Source organism: Mobula hypostoma, chromosome 14, assembly GCF_963921235.1.
Source record: "Mobula hypostoma chromosome 14, sMobHyp1.1, whole genome shotgun sequence".
In the NCBI taxonomy this organism is placed as follows: domain Eukaryota; kingdom Metazoa; phylum Chordata; class Chondrichthyes; order Myliobatiformes; family Myliobatidae; genus Mobula; species Mobula hypostoma.
The window spans coordinates 34,999,560-35,016,260 of record NC_086110.1 but is presented as its reverse complement, the minus strand read 5'-3'; the positions used below and the strand labels follow the sequence as shown (position 1 = coordinate 35,016,260).

Genomic DNA, 16,701 nt, shown 5'->3' with positions numbered 1-16,701 from the left:
CCTCAACAGTAACCGTTAATGGTCATTGTGATCTGATTTCCAGAGTAATACTGGAAATTGAAACTTTCTTCATTTATGCTATAGAGTTGTCTATGAATTTCCAAATTTTCAAACAACTCTCAAGCCAGGAGGTGCAGGATTGAATTTTTGGTGGTATGAGCTAGTGTTTTCATAAGGAAAGAGTTAAATGTGATTCCTACTTGATATATGCTGAAATATAGGATACCAAATAATGCTTTATTATGGGAAGGTACTGGGGTAGGAGCTATTTTCGAGTTTTGCCGGGACTTCAAAATAACTGAATAAGGGCACTTTCTTTGCACAAGGAGGATTTGTCTCGTAGGCCGGGTCATGGGTAGTGCTACACTAAGAATTGGAGATAGCGACAAGAACATGAAGAGAGAGAAAGAAGGCTGTGTGAAAGTTTGTTGGATCTCTGGTTCCCTCCAGCAATGCACAGATCATAAACGTGTCACCATAGAGCTGACAACTTTGAAGTTAATCCCTGATCTGCAATGAATGTTACCCTAGAAAGGATTACTGCTGCATTTGAAGATGGCCCTTCTCACAATTTTATTATATTGAATAGGATTAAATGAGTAAAAAATCTGTTTTGATTATTGATAATTAAATGTCCTTTAAGAGTTATTAAACTGAATGTATCTGCGTAAAAAAATTTGAGCGGGATAAATAGAGCACTGATAGAAGATGTTTGGTTCATTACGCCTGAGTGTTCTTTGATTGACATATGTAACAAACCCTATTCCTTTTCTCTTTCTCTGCAGTCTTAGTGTTTGGCAGTTATATCCGGAAAATAGGAAGTATTTACAGTAACACTTTTGAAAATGCCTGATAAGCCTGTTGGCATCAGCTTGTCAGCCATGTATTCCAAATTTTAACCTCTCATTACATTTAAAAAAGTTATTCCTTCTGTTTGAACCTTGCAAATCACTTAAAATGTTGCTTGGGTGATCATCTAAACAGAGAAACCTTCCATTTTTATTTTAGCTTTAACGTGGAACAAATGTATATTGAAAAGGGTGATGCAAAAGGTACTTCTCACAGAAAAATATATCTGGACAATTTGTCCACAATCTTGATGAACTAGATGGGTTTTAATGAAGAATAGAATCTGGAAGATGGTATTTCAGAGTTTAGGGCCTCGATAGTTGTACCCATGATAGCCAGTAGCAGAGTAATTAACGTCAGCAATGTACAGAATAATAATGCAGTGTTCTTGTGGCTTGTAGAGTTGGAGGTGGTTCTAGAAATTATAAGTTCAAAAGTTCAAAGTACATTTATTATCAAAGCATGTATACCATATGCAACTTTGAGATTGCTCTCCTACAGGCAGCCACAAAACAAAGAAACGAACAGCCTCAGTTCAGTTCAGAGACAAGTAAACCTTGTGGAGTAGCGAGCTGAATTGGCCCGTCTCTCGCCTCCAGCCCCGACACCAAGAAATGAGAACTGAGGTCATTAAATAAAGCAAAACAAGATGTTGTGGGACCAAGTGACAGTATAGCCCAACAACTGCAAGGTGACTAGGGAATACATTTTACTGTAAGTTAAAATATTGACAGCAGCACTTTGGATTGGTATGGGCTTATGTTCGGTAGAACATTGAAAATTGACCAGGTGAACAATGGCATAGTCAACTCTAGAGGTTACTAAGATATGAGTGTTGAAGGCATGGCTGGAATGGGGTGAGTTTGTGGGGACAGAGCTACGTAATTTTGTTAATGGAGCTGAACTAAAAATTTAAAAATAGGACCAGGAGATTGTTCATTTGGCCCAAGATAATACCAGATCTATGCACCACCATTTTCCCTACTCGGGAGAGAATTTCAAAGATTTGCTATCCTCTGAATGAAGACATTTTTTCTTTCAGTTTTAGATGGTCATTTCCTTGCTTTGATACTTCTATTATTTCTGAATTTATCTTGATGGGTCTTCCTAGAATTTTGAATGTTTCAGTGAAGTCACTTATCATACTCTAAGCTTCATAGCCCTACACAGTATTTCCTTGTTTAACAGACCTGGCATCTAGAAACTAGTTGCGTAAATCTTCACTCACTCCCTCTGTGGCAGAGAGACCAAAATTGCATACAGTAGGCTACCCAGGACCTAGACTTCAATACCCCTTTGTGTAGCTGGATCCTTGACCTCTTCTATTACAAACTGCATTCAGTTTGGATTGACAATAGCACTTCCTTCACAATAACCATCAGCACAAGTGCACCACAGGGCAGTATGCTTAGCCCCCTGCTCTACTCACTTAATACTTATGACTCTGAGGGTAAGTGCAGCTCTAATGCTGCATTTAAGTTTGCTGACGACACCATTGGAATCAGCATATAGAAGGGTGACTGAAAATGTGGCTGTGTGATACCACAATAACAACTTCTCACCCATATCAGCAAGACCAAGGATCTGATTATTGACTACAGCAGTAGGAAACTGGAGGTTCATGAGCCATTCCTCATTGGGATCAGTGACAGAGTGCTACTGCAAAGTAAGCACGGCAGTGCCTCTAACTTTTTTAGAAGTTTGTGAAGATTCATAATATCATCTAAAAATTTGACATACTTCCATAGATATGCAGTGAAGAGTTAATTGACTGGTTGCACCTGTGCCTAGTATGGAAACACCAATGACCTTGAATGGAAGAATCTACAAAAAGTACTGGATACTGCCCAATCCATCAAGGGTAAAACCCTCCCCACAATTTAGCACATCCACACAGACTGCTGTCACAGGAAAGCAGCATCCATCATCGAGGACTCCCACCATCCAGGCTATGCTCTCTTCTCACTGCTGCCATCAAGAAAGAAGTACAAGAGCCTCAGGACCCACACCACCAGGAACAGTTATTACCCCTCAACTATCATTCTCTTGAACCAGAAGGGATAGCTTCACCCAACTTCACTCAGCCCAACGCTGATCTGTTTCCACAACCTATGGACTCTCTCTCAAGGACACCACAGTGGAAGCCACTGCTCTCCAAAAAAAAACATTGTTGCATATCTCAAGTTTGCAAAAGTCTCCTGGATGTTCCACAATGCTTCTGGGGCAATATTTTATGGACAGATGAGACAAAAGTTGAACTTTTTTGCGGAAATGCACACCACTATGTTTGGAGGAAAAAAGGGGTACTGCACACTGACACCAAAACCTGATCCCACTGTAAAACTTTCTGGTGGAAGGAGCATTATGGTTTTTGGGCTGCTTTGCTCCCTCAAGGCCTGGACAGCTTGCAATTGTTAAGGAAACAATGAATTCAAAATTTTATTAAGACATTTTACATGAGAATGTCAGGGTAGCGTTCAGTCACCTGAAGCTTAATAGAAGTTAGATGATGCAAAAAGACAATGATCCGAAATAGAAGAGTAAATCAATAACAGAATGGTTTAAAAAGAAGAAAATTTGTGTTTTGGAATGGTTCAGTCAGAGTCCGGAACCTTAACCCAATTGAGATGCTGTGACAGGACCTGAAGAGGGCTGTTCCTGCAAGGTATCCCAGAAATATTGATGAACTGAAACAGTTTTGTCTAGAGGAATGCTCTAAAATTCATCCTCACCATCATGCAAGTCTGATCAGTAGCCACATGAAATGTTTGGTGGAGGTTATTGCTGCTATAGGAGGTTCTACCAGTTATCAAATACAAGGGTTCACATACTTTTTCCAGCCTGGACTATGAATGACTAAATAATGATTCCAATAAAGACATGAAAAATACAATTGTTTGTGTGTTATTATTTTAGGCAGATTGTGTTTGTCTATTATTGTAACTTAGATGAAGATCAGACCACTTTTTATGTGTAATTACTGCAGAAAACCAGGTAATTGTAAAGGGTTCACAAACTTTTTCTTGCAATTGTAACTGCCATATAAATTTTAAGGAAAGAGCAATCATTCTATCACTTTGCTTTTTCCAAGAGTCTGCTTTATGATAAGGTTATAAATTACTCCTTCCACATTGAATAAAATACGTTGCCTTTTCTTCCTCTATATATTTATTTTGCTTTTTTGACTTCCACTTCGAGCTTTCTTTGTAATGCTCTCTTCTGACTGTCTTTTCAGATTCCCATTCCCAACTAAGCTAATTTAAACCTGCTCCTAAAGTGGTCATAAGCTTATCTTGGTGAAACATAACACCATGGCTAAAAATAGTCTGGCTCAGTTTCAGATATCTGGCAGGGAGAGGAATGGAAATATTGGTCAGAGTATTGATTTTACTGCAGAGTCAAAAGACAATGGTCAAAAATTTCAGTTGGAGGAACATTTTGCTCCTATAGTCTTAGATCTCTGCCAGCAGTGGAAGGTCAAATGTACGGGGTGGGGGGGGGGGGTGATTAATAAGTTTGTGGCCTAATGTAGAAGGAGTCAATTTTAGAAAACCTAGCACATTTATTTTTCAACATAGTCCCCTCCTACATTTACACACTTAGTCCAGCAGTCGTGGAGCATACGGATCCTTTCTTTGTAGGAGTTGGTGTCTTGGACCTCCAGAAAGTGGTCCACAGCAGGGCTGATTGATAAGTTCATGGCCTAAGGTAGAAGGAAATGAGCTTCAAACTTTCTGCATAATCACTCAAGAAGTTGAACTGCACGTGCACGTAACGAGAGCTGTATAACTCATCTCTTTCTTTGTATTGAGAGATGGAGCCAAGTGGCATCAGTGTTACTTGGAAGCATAAATTAAGCAGAAAGATTTTGTATTATAGACAAGGCAGGCAACATCTATGGAGAGGTGCAGACTTCCAGCACCTGCAGTAATTGTCTTCTAAAAATATGAGCCCTGATATGTTGTTGGATGATATTACCAAAAATGCTGACATAGAGGGGCCCAAGAAAGGAAGCTTGGAGACATCAGACCTCTATTGCAGGTATGGGACGGGAAATTATTGCAAATAACTTGCTGTCTGAGAATTGTTTCAATATTGTGGTGGGAGCAGAAGATACTTGAATATGCAATATGAAAAAAGCAAGTAGGCCTCAAAATGTTGAAGGAATTCCAACAGAAAAAGGAGGTTGCAGTATGCAAGATTAAAGGAATCAAGAATATAATTTTTGTTGAGACGAAAGCTGATTGCAGATTTGAAGGAAATTCAAGCCAGTGGAAATAATTTCCCTTGTTAACACCATTAAAACTCTTCATTGTTTTAAATAATTCCATCTAATGTCCTGTTAATCTTCTCTCCTGTATATTGAGAACAATTCCAATTTACTCAGTCTCCGTGATTTAATCTTATTCCTGGAACTATCCTAGTAAATCAGTTCTGTATCCTCTCCAAAGTCTTCATGACTTGCCTAAGGCTACGTCCACACTAGACCGGATAATTTTGAAAATGCCGGTTTCGTGTAAAAACGATAGGCGTCCACACCAGACGTTTTTGAAAATACCTCCGTCACCATTAAAACGGGTATTTGGACACATCTACAGAAAACAAGCGAAGAGGAAACGGTATACTATTTCCATTTCTGCGGCGGCATTGTGCCAATTCCATTGGTCAAAAACTAGAGTACCTACAACAACAGTGAAAGAAAATTTTTAACAATGTCTTCGAGGAATACAAAGAAAACCTCCGCTGGAAAAAGCAGCTATTAACGTAGACAATAAAGTAAACAATACATGCATGAAGCTGTCCGCCATTGTTGTTGTGGTGTTGGAGGTTGCGTTCAAGAAAACAATGAAACACCGTGCTGCCGCCACCATCTGTTCCGGCACGTCATGATAGCGATTTTAAAAAGCTCCAGTTACCCCATACACAATACACTGCCCAACCAGCGTTTTCAGATTTACACACTCTGGAGAGCGTTTTAGAAAAGCTCCGTTTTTGGGGGAGGAAAGCACCGTTTCAGTATGGACGGAGGGTCAAAATGAAGAGAAAAAGCTTCAGTTACAGATTTATCCAATCTAGTGTGGGCATAGCCTAAGTTATGAAACACTGTATTGAACATCATATTCCAGTTTAGGCTAAAATCTGAAAACTTTGAAATCATGTCTTGTATTCCAGTGCCAATGGTGAAATGAACAGTAATACTGAGATCATTGTACTTTCATATCCATGAAATATTCATATTCACTTCCTTAAGAGCTGGACTCAAGGAAATCTGTGATATCTTTCCTTACATTAACAACTCCATCAATTATATATAGTGGTGCAGAGCTATGTACCTAATTGGATGAGTTTTTTTCCTACAGATTAAAGCAGAATAATTATAGTTTTGAAATAGAAGCATTATTGGATATTTTGTGTGTGTGTGTGTGTATGGGTGGTGCATATGTGTATTTTTCCCTCAATCTCGGGTCCTCGACCATGGTCTGGGAGCTTGAGGGTTCAGTACAGTATCCTTGCTGTTCTTAGTAGTGCATTGTTGGACCGAGATCTCAGATGGTGTTCCAGAATTTGTTGGAGTCACTCTCTCAGTCCAGGTGTCACAGCTCCAAGAGCTTCTGTTACCACTGGAATTACTCTGGCTTTAACCTTCCACATCTGTTTTATCTGCTCTTTCAAGCCCTGGTATTACTCCAGCTTCTCATATTCTTTCATCCTGATGTTACTGTCATTTGGGATTGTCACATCTATTACTATTGCTTTCTTCTGTTCCGTGTCCAATATTTTGCTGTCTGGTTGGTTGGCCAGTACCTGTTGATCAGTCTGTATTTGGAAGCCCTACAGGATCTCAACTACCTTCTCAGGTGTTTTCTATTTGGAGGTGGAAGTGCAAATATGTACAAAAGAAAATGAAAAAGGATATTCACCATGGAAAAGTTTATAGTTACATAATGCTAACTTGTTCCAGATAACTAGTGATTAATAAAATTCAACAGTCTGTAAGTAGTGAAAATATAGATAACAAAATTAGGAGCAGAAGGTTAAATGGACCCTTGATCCCTTATTTGGATTTTAATTAATAGATAGTTGAATTTCTGCTTCATTATCTGTATTACTGATCTCAAGTTTGTGTATATATAACGACTGAACCAACGTTCCCTCTTTATTTCACAGCTGCACGAACCAACCATCGTTCTGAGCAGGAAATTTTTACACCTCCTGAAAACTGCATGGCACTTTAAGTGTTTTTTTCTATTATGCATACACTGAATATTTAGAATTAAAGTTGAAAAATTGCATACTTTTGATTTTATTTAGTAATTGAAGGGTATAATGACTACAATACACATAGAAAATCTGTTCACATTTTGTAAACTTTTTGTAGCTGCATCCAATTCCAGCTGCGTGACAACAAAGGCTATGTGCGCTGGAGCATTTCAGTTACTGTGTGGCCGCACGCCCTTCAGCTCTTTTAGGTAATAAAGTATAAGAATTCTTTGAGTGGAGAAATATTTCTTCATCTCAGTCCCAAATGAGATGCCTTTCATTCGGATACTGTAGGTGCTGGATGATTCAGACAGGGAAAGCAGAAAATCCATTATCTATCCTGTTAACACCTCCAGAAAAAAAAAATAATTTTAGGAATAGTACACTCTATTCATGTTTGTTTTCCTAGTGTTCTCAATGTACAAGTTAATGTACTGAATTTTTGATCCTGATGGTGAGTACAGATTTAGGTTCAGATTTAAAAACTATGTAGGTATAACAGCCCAAAAAATCATTTATAATTGGAGCAAAATTCCATGCTTTCAGACACAAAACTTTATTTTTCTTTTCTGATTTCTTGCCTGCATCCAGAATTAACATTCAATTATTTTTAAACAGGAATTCTCAATTCATTCTGAATACTAGCAATCACTCTCCTCCTTATTATTGTACAAGGGCTAAGAGTGTTGTAAAAGCGAGGCTGAAGGCTTTGTGTGTCAATGCAAGGAGCATTTGTAACAAGGTGGATGAATTAAAAGTGCAGATTGTTATTAAAGAATATGATATAGTTGGGATCACAGAGACATGGCTCCAGGGTGACCAAGGATGGGAGCTCAACATTCAGGGATATTCAGTATTCAGGAGGGATAGACATGAAAGAAAAGGAGGTGGGGTGGCGTTGCTGGTTAGAGAGGAGATTAACGCAATAGAAAGGAAGGACATTAGCCGGGAGGATGTGGAATCGATATGGGTAGAGCTGCATAACACTAAGGGGTAGAAAAACGCTGGTGGGAGTTGTGTACAGGCCACCTAACAGTAGTAGTGAGGTTGGGGATGGTATTAAACAGGAAATTAGAAATGTATGCAATAAAGGAACAGCAGTTATAATGGGTGACTTCAATCTATATATAGATTGGGTGAACCAAATTGGTAAGGGTGCTGAGGAAGAGGATTTCTTGGAATGTATGCGGGATGGTTTTTGAACCAGCATGTCAAGGAACCAACTAGAGAGCAGGCTTTTCTAGACTGGGTATTGATCAATGAGGAAGGGTTAATTAGCAATCTTGTCGTGAGAGGCCCCTTGGGTAAGAGTGACCATAATATGGTGGAATTCTTTATTAAGATGGAGAGTGACATAATTAATTCAGAAACAAAGGTTCTGAACTTAAAGACGGGTAACTTTGAAGGTATGAGACGTGAATTAGCTAAGATAGACTGGCAAATGACACTTAAAGGATTGACAGTGGATATGCAATGGCAAGCATTTAAAGATCGCATGGATGAACTACAACAATTGTTCATCCCAGTTTGGCAGAAGAATAAATCAAGGAAGGTAGTGCACCCGTGGCTGACAAGGGAAATTAGAGATCGTATCAATTCCAAAGAAGAAGCATACAAATTAGCCAGAAAAAGTGGCTCACCTGAGGACTGGGAGAAATTCAGAGTCCAGCAGAGGAGGACAAAGGGCTTAATTAGGAAGGGGAAAAAAGATTATGAGAGAAAACTGGCAGGGAACATAAAAACTGACTGTAAAAGCTTTTATAGATATGAGAAAAGAAAAAGATTGGTTAAGACAAATGTAGGTCCCCTACAGACAGAAACAGGTGGATTGATTATGGGGAACAAGGACATGGCAGACCAATTGAATAACTACTTTGGTTCTGTCTTCACAAAGGAGGACATAAATAATCTTCCGGAAATAGTAGGGGACAGAGGGTCCAGTGAGATGGAGGAACTGAGGGAAATACATGTTAGTAGGGAAGTGGTGTTAGGTAAATTGAAGGGATTAAAGACAGATAAATCCCCAGGGCCAGATGGTCTGCATCCCAGAGTGCTTAAGGAAGTAGCCCAAGAAATAGTGGATGCATTAGTGATAATTTTTCAAAACTCTTTAGATTCTGGACTAGTTCCTGAGGATTGGAGGGTGGCTAATGTAACCCCACTTTTTAAAAGAGGAGGAAGAGAGAAACCGGGGAATTATAGACCGGTTAGCCTGACATCGGTGGTGGGGAAAATGCTAGAGTCAGTTATCAAAGATGTGATAACAGCACATTTGGAAAGCGGTGAAATCATCGGACAAAGTCAGCATGGATTTGTGAAAGGAAAATCATGTCTGACAACTCTCATAGAGTTTTTTGAGGATGTAACTAGTAGAGTGGATAGGGGAGAACCAGTGGATGTGGTATATTTGGATTTTTAAAAGGCTTTTGACAAGGTCCCACACAGGAGATTAGTGTGCAAACTTACAGCACACGGTATTGGGGGTAAGGTATTGATGTGGATAGAGAATTGGTCGGCAGACAGGAAGCAAAGAGTGGGAATAAACGGGACCTTTTGAGAATGGCAGGCAGTGACTAGTGGGGTACCGCAAGGCTCAGTGCTGGGACCCCAGTTGTTTACAATATATATTAATGACTTAGATGAGGGAATTAATGCAGCATCTCCAAGTTTGCGGATGACACGAAGCTGGGCGGCAGTGTTAGCTGTGAGGAAGATGCTAAGAGGATGCAGGGTGACTTGGATAGGTTAGGTGAGTGGGCAAATTCATGGCAGATGCAATTTAATGTGGATAAATGTGAGGTTATCCACTTTGGTGGCAAAAACAGGAAAACAGATTATTATTTGAATCGTGGCCGATTAGGAAAAGGGGAGGTGCAACGAGACCTGGGTGTCATTATACACCAGTCATTGAAAGTGGGCATGCAGGTACAGCAGGAGGTGAAAAAGGCGAATGGTATGCTGGCATTCATAGCAAGAGGATTTGAGTACAGGAGCAGGGAGGTACTACTGCAGTTGTACAAGGCCTTGGTGAGACCACACCTGGAGTATTGTGTGCAGTTTTGGTTCCCTAATCTGAGGAAAGATATCCTTGCCATAGAGGGAGTACAAAGAAGGTTCACCAGATTGATTCCTGGGATGGCAGGACTTTCATATGATGAAAGACTGGATTGACTAGGCTTATACTCGTTGGAATTTAGAAGATTGAGGGGGGATCTTATTGAAACATATAAAATCCTAAAGGAATTGGACAGGCTAGATGCAGGAAGTTTGTTCCTAATGTTGAGGAAGTCCAGAACGAGGGGTCACAGTTTGAGGATAAAGGGGAAACCTTTTAGGACCGAGATTAGGAAAAGCCTCTTCACACAGAGAGTGGTGAATCTGTGGAATTCTCTGCCACAGGAAACAGTTGAGGCCAGTTCATTTGCTATATTTAAGAGGGAGTTAGATATGACCCTTGTGGCTAAAGGGTTCAGGGGGTATGGAGGGAAGGCTGGTACAGGGTTCTGAGTTGGATGATCAGCCATGATCATACTGAATGGCGGTGCATGCTCGAAGGGCCGAAGGGCCTACTCCTGCACCTATTTTCTATGTTTCTATGTTTTAGAAAAGATGGCAGCTTTTCCAATTTTCCTACATAGAGATATAGAAATCTACAGCACATTACAGGCCCTTCAAGCCACAGTGTTGTGCCAATCATGTATCCTACTCTAGAGGCTGCCTACAGTGTCCCTACCGCATAGCCTTCTCTTTTTCTAAGCTCTATATACCTATTTAAGAGTCTCTTAAAAGACCCTATTGTATCCGCCTCTACCACCTTCACTGGCAGTGCATTCCTGGCACCCACCGCTCTCTGTGTGGAAAAACTTACCTCTGACATCCCCCTTGTATCTACTTCCAAGCACTTTAAAACTATGCCCTCTTATGTTAGCCATTTCAGCCCTGGCAAAAGTCCTATGGGTATCCACACAGTCAATGCCTCTCATCATATTATACACCTCTATCAGGTCACCTCTCATCTTCCATCGCTCCAAGGAGAAAAGGCCAAGGTCACTTATCCTATTCCCATAAAGCATGCTCTCAAATCCAGGCAAAATCCTTGTATATCTCCTCTGCACTCTCTCTATAGTATCCACACTCTTATCTGTAATGAGGTGACCAGAACCGAACACAGTACTCCAAATGGGGTCTAACTAATGTCTTACATAGCTGTAACATTACTTCACGGCCCTTGAACTCAGTCCCATGGCTGATGAAGGACAACACAATATATGCCTTCCTAACATCGCTGTCAACCTGCTTTGAGCGCCCTATCGACATGGACCCCAAGATCTCTCCGTTACTCCACGCTGCCAAGGGTCTTATCATTAATATTATATTCTGTCTTCAAATTTGACCTACCAAGATGAACCACTTCACAGTTATCTTCGTTGAACTCCATCTGTGATTTCTCAGCCCAGTTCTGCATCCTATCAGTGTCCCACTGTAACCACTGACACCCCTCCAGTCTATCCACAACACCCCCAACTTTTGTGTCATCAGCAGACTTACGAACCCATCCTTCTACTTCTTCATTCAGGTTGTTTATAAAAATCAGACAGAGGAGGGGTCCCAGAACAGATCCATGTGGAACACCACTTGTTGCCATCCTTCATGCGGAATACGAACCACCTACAACTACCCTTTGTAGCAAGGCTGCAGGCCCGGATGGTGTCAGTACCAGGGTGTTCAAAGCCTGTGCCCCTCAGCTATGTGAAGTACTTTGCCATGTCTTCAACCTGAGCCTGAGGCTCCGGAGGGTTCCTGTACTGTGGAAGATGTCCTGCCTCGTCCCTGTGCCGAAGACGCCGTGCCCCAGCAGCCTCAATGACTACAGACCGGTGGCATTGACCTCTCACGTCATGAAGACCCTGGAGAGACTTGTTCTGGAGCTGCTCCGGTCTATGGTCAGGCCACACCTAGATCCCCTCCAGTTCGCCTACCAGTCCCGACTAGGAGTTGAGGATGCCATTGTCTACCTGCTGAACTGTGTCTACGCCCACCTGGACAAGCCAGCGAGCACTGTGAGGGTCATGTTTTTTGACTTCTCCAGTGCGTTCAACACCATCCGCCCTGCTCTGCTGGGGGAGAAGCTGACAGCGATGGAGGTGGATGCTTTCCTGGTGTCATGGGTTATTGATTACCTGACTGGCAGACCACAGTATGTGTGCTTGCAACACTGTGTGTCTGACAGAGTGATCAGCAGCACTGGGGCTCCACAGGGGACTGTCTTGTCTCCCTTTCTCTTCACCACTTACACCTCGGACTTCAACTACTGCACAGAGTCTTGTCATCTTCAGAAGTTTTCTGATGACTCTATCATAGTTGGATGCATGAGCAAGGGAGATGAGGCTGAGTACAGGGCTACGGTAGGAAACTGTCACATGGTGTGAGCAGAATTATCTGCAGCTTACTGTGAAAAAGACTAAGGAGCTGGTGGTAGACCTGAGGAGGGCTAAGGCACCGGTGACCCCTGTTTCCATCCAGGGGGACAGTGTGGACATGGTGGAGGATTACAAATACCTGGGGATACGAATTGATAATAAACTGGACTGGTCAAAGAACACTGAGGCTGTCTACAAGAAGGGTCAGAGCTGTCTCCATTTCCTGAGGAGACTGAGGTCCTTTAACATCTGTCAGACGATAGTGAGGATGTTCTACGAGTCTGTGGTGGCCAGTGCTATCATGTTTGCTGTTGTGTGCTGGGGCAGCAGGCTGAGGGTAGCAGACACCAACAGAGTCAACAAACTCATTCGTATGGCCAGTGATGTTGTGGGGATGGAACTGGACTCTCTGATGGTAGTGTTTGAAAAGAGGATGCTGTCCAAGTTGCATGCCATCTTGGACAATGTCACCCATTCACTACATAATGTACTGGTTGGGCACAGGAGTACATTCAGCCAGAGACTCATTCCACCGAGATGCAACACTGAGCGTCATAGGAAGTCATTCCTGCCTGTGGCCATCAAACTTTACAACTCCTCCCTAGGAGGGTCAGACACCCTGAGCCAATAGGCTGGTCCTGGACTTATTTCCTGACATAATTTACATATTACTATTTAATTATTTATGGTTTCATTACTACTTTATTATCTATGGTGTAACTGTAACAAAAACCAATTTCCCTCAGGATCAATGAAGTATGACTATGACTTTGCCTTCTGGATCCATAAAGCAAGGTGTCCTTGGATCCCATGCCTTCGTACTTTCTGAATGAGCCTTGCATGGGGAACCTTATCAAATGTGTTACTGAAATCCATATACACTACATCCACTGCTCTACGTTCATCAGTGTGTTTTGTTACATCCACAAAGAATTCAGTCAGGTTCAATCACAGTACTCCAAGTGGGATTTAACTAAGGTCTTATATAGCTGTAACAATGTAGGTAATTGCAAACTTCCCCCAAATAGCTCATACAACAATTCTTTGATTTTCTTTTTTTATACTTAACTCATCGAAGCACGTTCTTATGCTTGAGCTTACCGTGCCTTGGGAAGAACGCGTGGAGGAGACCTACGAGTGGAAAAGAGCCAAGTATGGAGATCTGAAGAACAACTGCCAAAGAAGAGGCTGGAGAGCAAAGTGTTGGCCTGTGGAGGTCGGGTGTCGTAGCTTTGCAGGCCAGTTGCTCTTCAAAATATACACTGCACTTGGAATCATGGGAGAGAAAAGAAGGAGAGCCATTTCTACCACCACAGACATAGCGGAGAAGGCATCAAAATGACTCTAAATTAGAGGGCAGATCCGTGAGTTGCTGCTAGGACACAGGTCGGGGTTTGGTCATCCCCTGTCGGGTCGCCTGGGCGAGTGTGTATGATGTTGGAAGACCCGAAACACCTTACGACCCCAGGTAACGTCACTGATGATGTGCCCTAGCTTAGCATCATGCAGGTGTTTCTGTAAGAATCTGTTTTGATGCATTTCAGGTGACCTGGCCTTGTTCTATTTTTTGTTACCCTGAGTTTATCCAAAACTCCTTTGAGTATATCTCAACAACCATGAAAAACCAATTCCCCATCAGGTGTCTGCTTGTGGATCTGTATGAGGCCTCATTTAGTTAATTGTTTGTAATATTTTGACTGTTTTCAAATCACTACCGATTGCTGTATTTTTTTTCTGAGTTCTCAATGCCTTGCCTAATTTTGATTTCTTACTCATACTGTGAGTTATTTGATACAACTTTGGTGGCTATGCCTTCATTTACCAAGGATCTAATCTCTCGAATTCTTTAAATCTCCCCTTCCTATTCCTTGTCCAAACACTTCAATATTTGTCCTAACATTATGTGGGTCAACATTAATTCTTTTTTGATAAAGCTCTAGTGATATGTCTTTGCAAACACGAGAAAATCTGCAGATGCTGGAAATTCAAGGAACACACATCAAAGTAAGCTAGTAATCTAGTAAGCTCTTCTTTCAGTTAGTCCTGACGAAGGGTCTCGGCCCGAAACGTTGACTGTAACTCTTCCTAGAGATGCTGTCTGGCCTGCTACGTTCACCAGCAACTTTGAAGTGATATGTCTTAGGGTGCTTTTTTTAACTCAATGTACTATGGAAATATAAAATTTTGTTATGTATTCAATGTGCCATCTCTATATCCTGCATCCTCCTCACATGGCAATCCAACTTTATACTGCATTAAACTTGGATACATTACACAGTCCTTGTTTCATTGTAATAGACAGTAAATAATTATTTTCTATTTTGGGGCAGTACAGAAGTGTAGCAGTTAGTTCTGTGCTTTTCAGCAGCTAAGATCGTGGTTTGATTCCCGCTGTTGTCTATAAGGAGTTAGTACATTCTCTCTGTGACCACTTGGGTTTCCTCCAGATGCTCTGGTTTCCTCCCACAATTGAAAGGCATACAGTAAGGGTTAATGAATTGTGGGCATGCTAAGTTGGTGCCAGAAGTGTGGTGACACTTGCGGGCTCCCCTGCACAGTCCCCAATGATTTGCTGCAAATGACGCGTTTCACTGTACGTTTCGATGTATATGTGGCAAATAAAGGCACAGATATTGGCATCCTTTCACTGGTTACACAATGCTGCTGTCTATTTATTCCTTTTTCGTTTCTGACTCCTTAATAAGTTTTCTTTACTTATTATTTTTGTGTCATTTTTTAAAAAAATGACTCCCTATCAAATATGTTTGAAAATGGTAAAATGCACTGGATTTTGCAGACAGCAGTAAACAATAGTACTTGCTACTGACCTTGACTGGATATGGCAGTCTCTGTGTTTTGGATTTTCCCTTAAGCTATTAGACATTAGTGAAAGGGATTCCTTACATTCTACAGCTGTGAACCATTAAGCTGGTTGAGCAGCTTTTTCAAAAGATTATCATAAACAACAAACCAGGAAAAAGAATCCTTATTTCCAATTAGTACTTTATTTCATGCTCTGTAAAATGTTTATAGATTGGAACATATACATATTAATATTGAAGCTGAAATATCATGAATAAACATTATTAGTTATCCGATGGGATAAGAATACATATTCATAACATTTAATTTTAAGGACCAAAGATTTTTCTATAAGGTATTTATGACTTAGTGTGTCATTAAAATGTCATCCAGACATAATTCAAGAGGACAAAGCATTTTCAGGGTATTTTACAATTAAGCTTGTTCATAAATACCGCAATTTTTTATAACTGGACAGTCTCAAGTCTGCTGAATCATTTTTTAAATTTTCCTTGTGCCGAATTGCATATTAATAACAGTAGACTTTAGCTGTTTGCATACCACAGATGTCTGCTACAGTTCATTGTTCTCCCTCCGGCTTATTCTTGAATGTTACCTTAGTTTTGCTATCTTCGTTCCTATGGGATTGCTCTGGTATCTAAATCCATGGATTCAATATTTCCACAGCCACTTTGTGGTAACTCTAGGATTTAGATAGTCAGATATTGGTATAATTAATATTTTTCAGTATACTTTCAGTAACAACAAATTTCACGACATAGGTCAGTGAAAATAATTCTGATTCGGATTTATCAGGCACATTTAAAAGTTCTCACTTGAGGTCTCCCAAGACGTCTGAATTTTTAGTTCATTCCTTTATAGGTTGTACTGTAAAAGTACTTGCAAAATAGCTGTTAGCATTTTTGTTATTCCCTCATTCAGAATCAGAATCAGAATCAGGTTTATTATCACCGGCATGTGTCGTGAAATTTGTTAACTTAGCAGCAATACACGATAAATATAGAAAGAAAAAAAAACAAAAAGTAAATCAATTACAGGAAATATATAAACAAGAAAAAATCTACAGATAACTGGATATTCAAGCAATACACAAAAAATTCTGCTGGAATTTAGCAGGCCAGGCAGCACCTATGGAAAAGACAATATTTTGGGCCAAGACCCTTCAACATGACTGGGAAAAAAAAGATGAGCAGATTTAAAATGTGGGGGGAGGGGAGGGAGGAACACAAGGTGATAGGTGAAACTGGGAGGGGGAGGGGGAAGTAAAGAGCTGGGAATCAGATTGTTGAATGAGATACGGGGCTGGAGAAGAAGGAATCTAAAAGGAGAGGACAGAAGTCCATGGAAG

At 40.8% G+C, this 16,701-nt stretch overlaps 1 protein-coding gene across 4 annotated transcripts in view; it reads left to right on the top strand.

Moving 5' to 3' along the window:
• Nucleotides 1–16,701, top strand: part of phkb (phosphorylase kinase, beta) — a 281,176-nt gene that overhangs the window by 65,937 nt on the left and 198,538 nt on the right. The window lies entirely within an intron of this gene.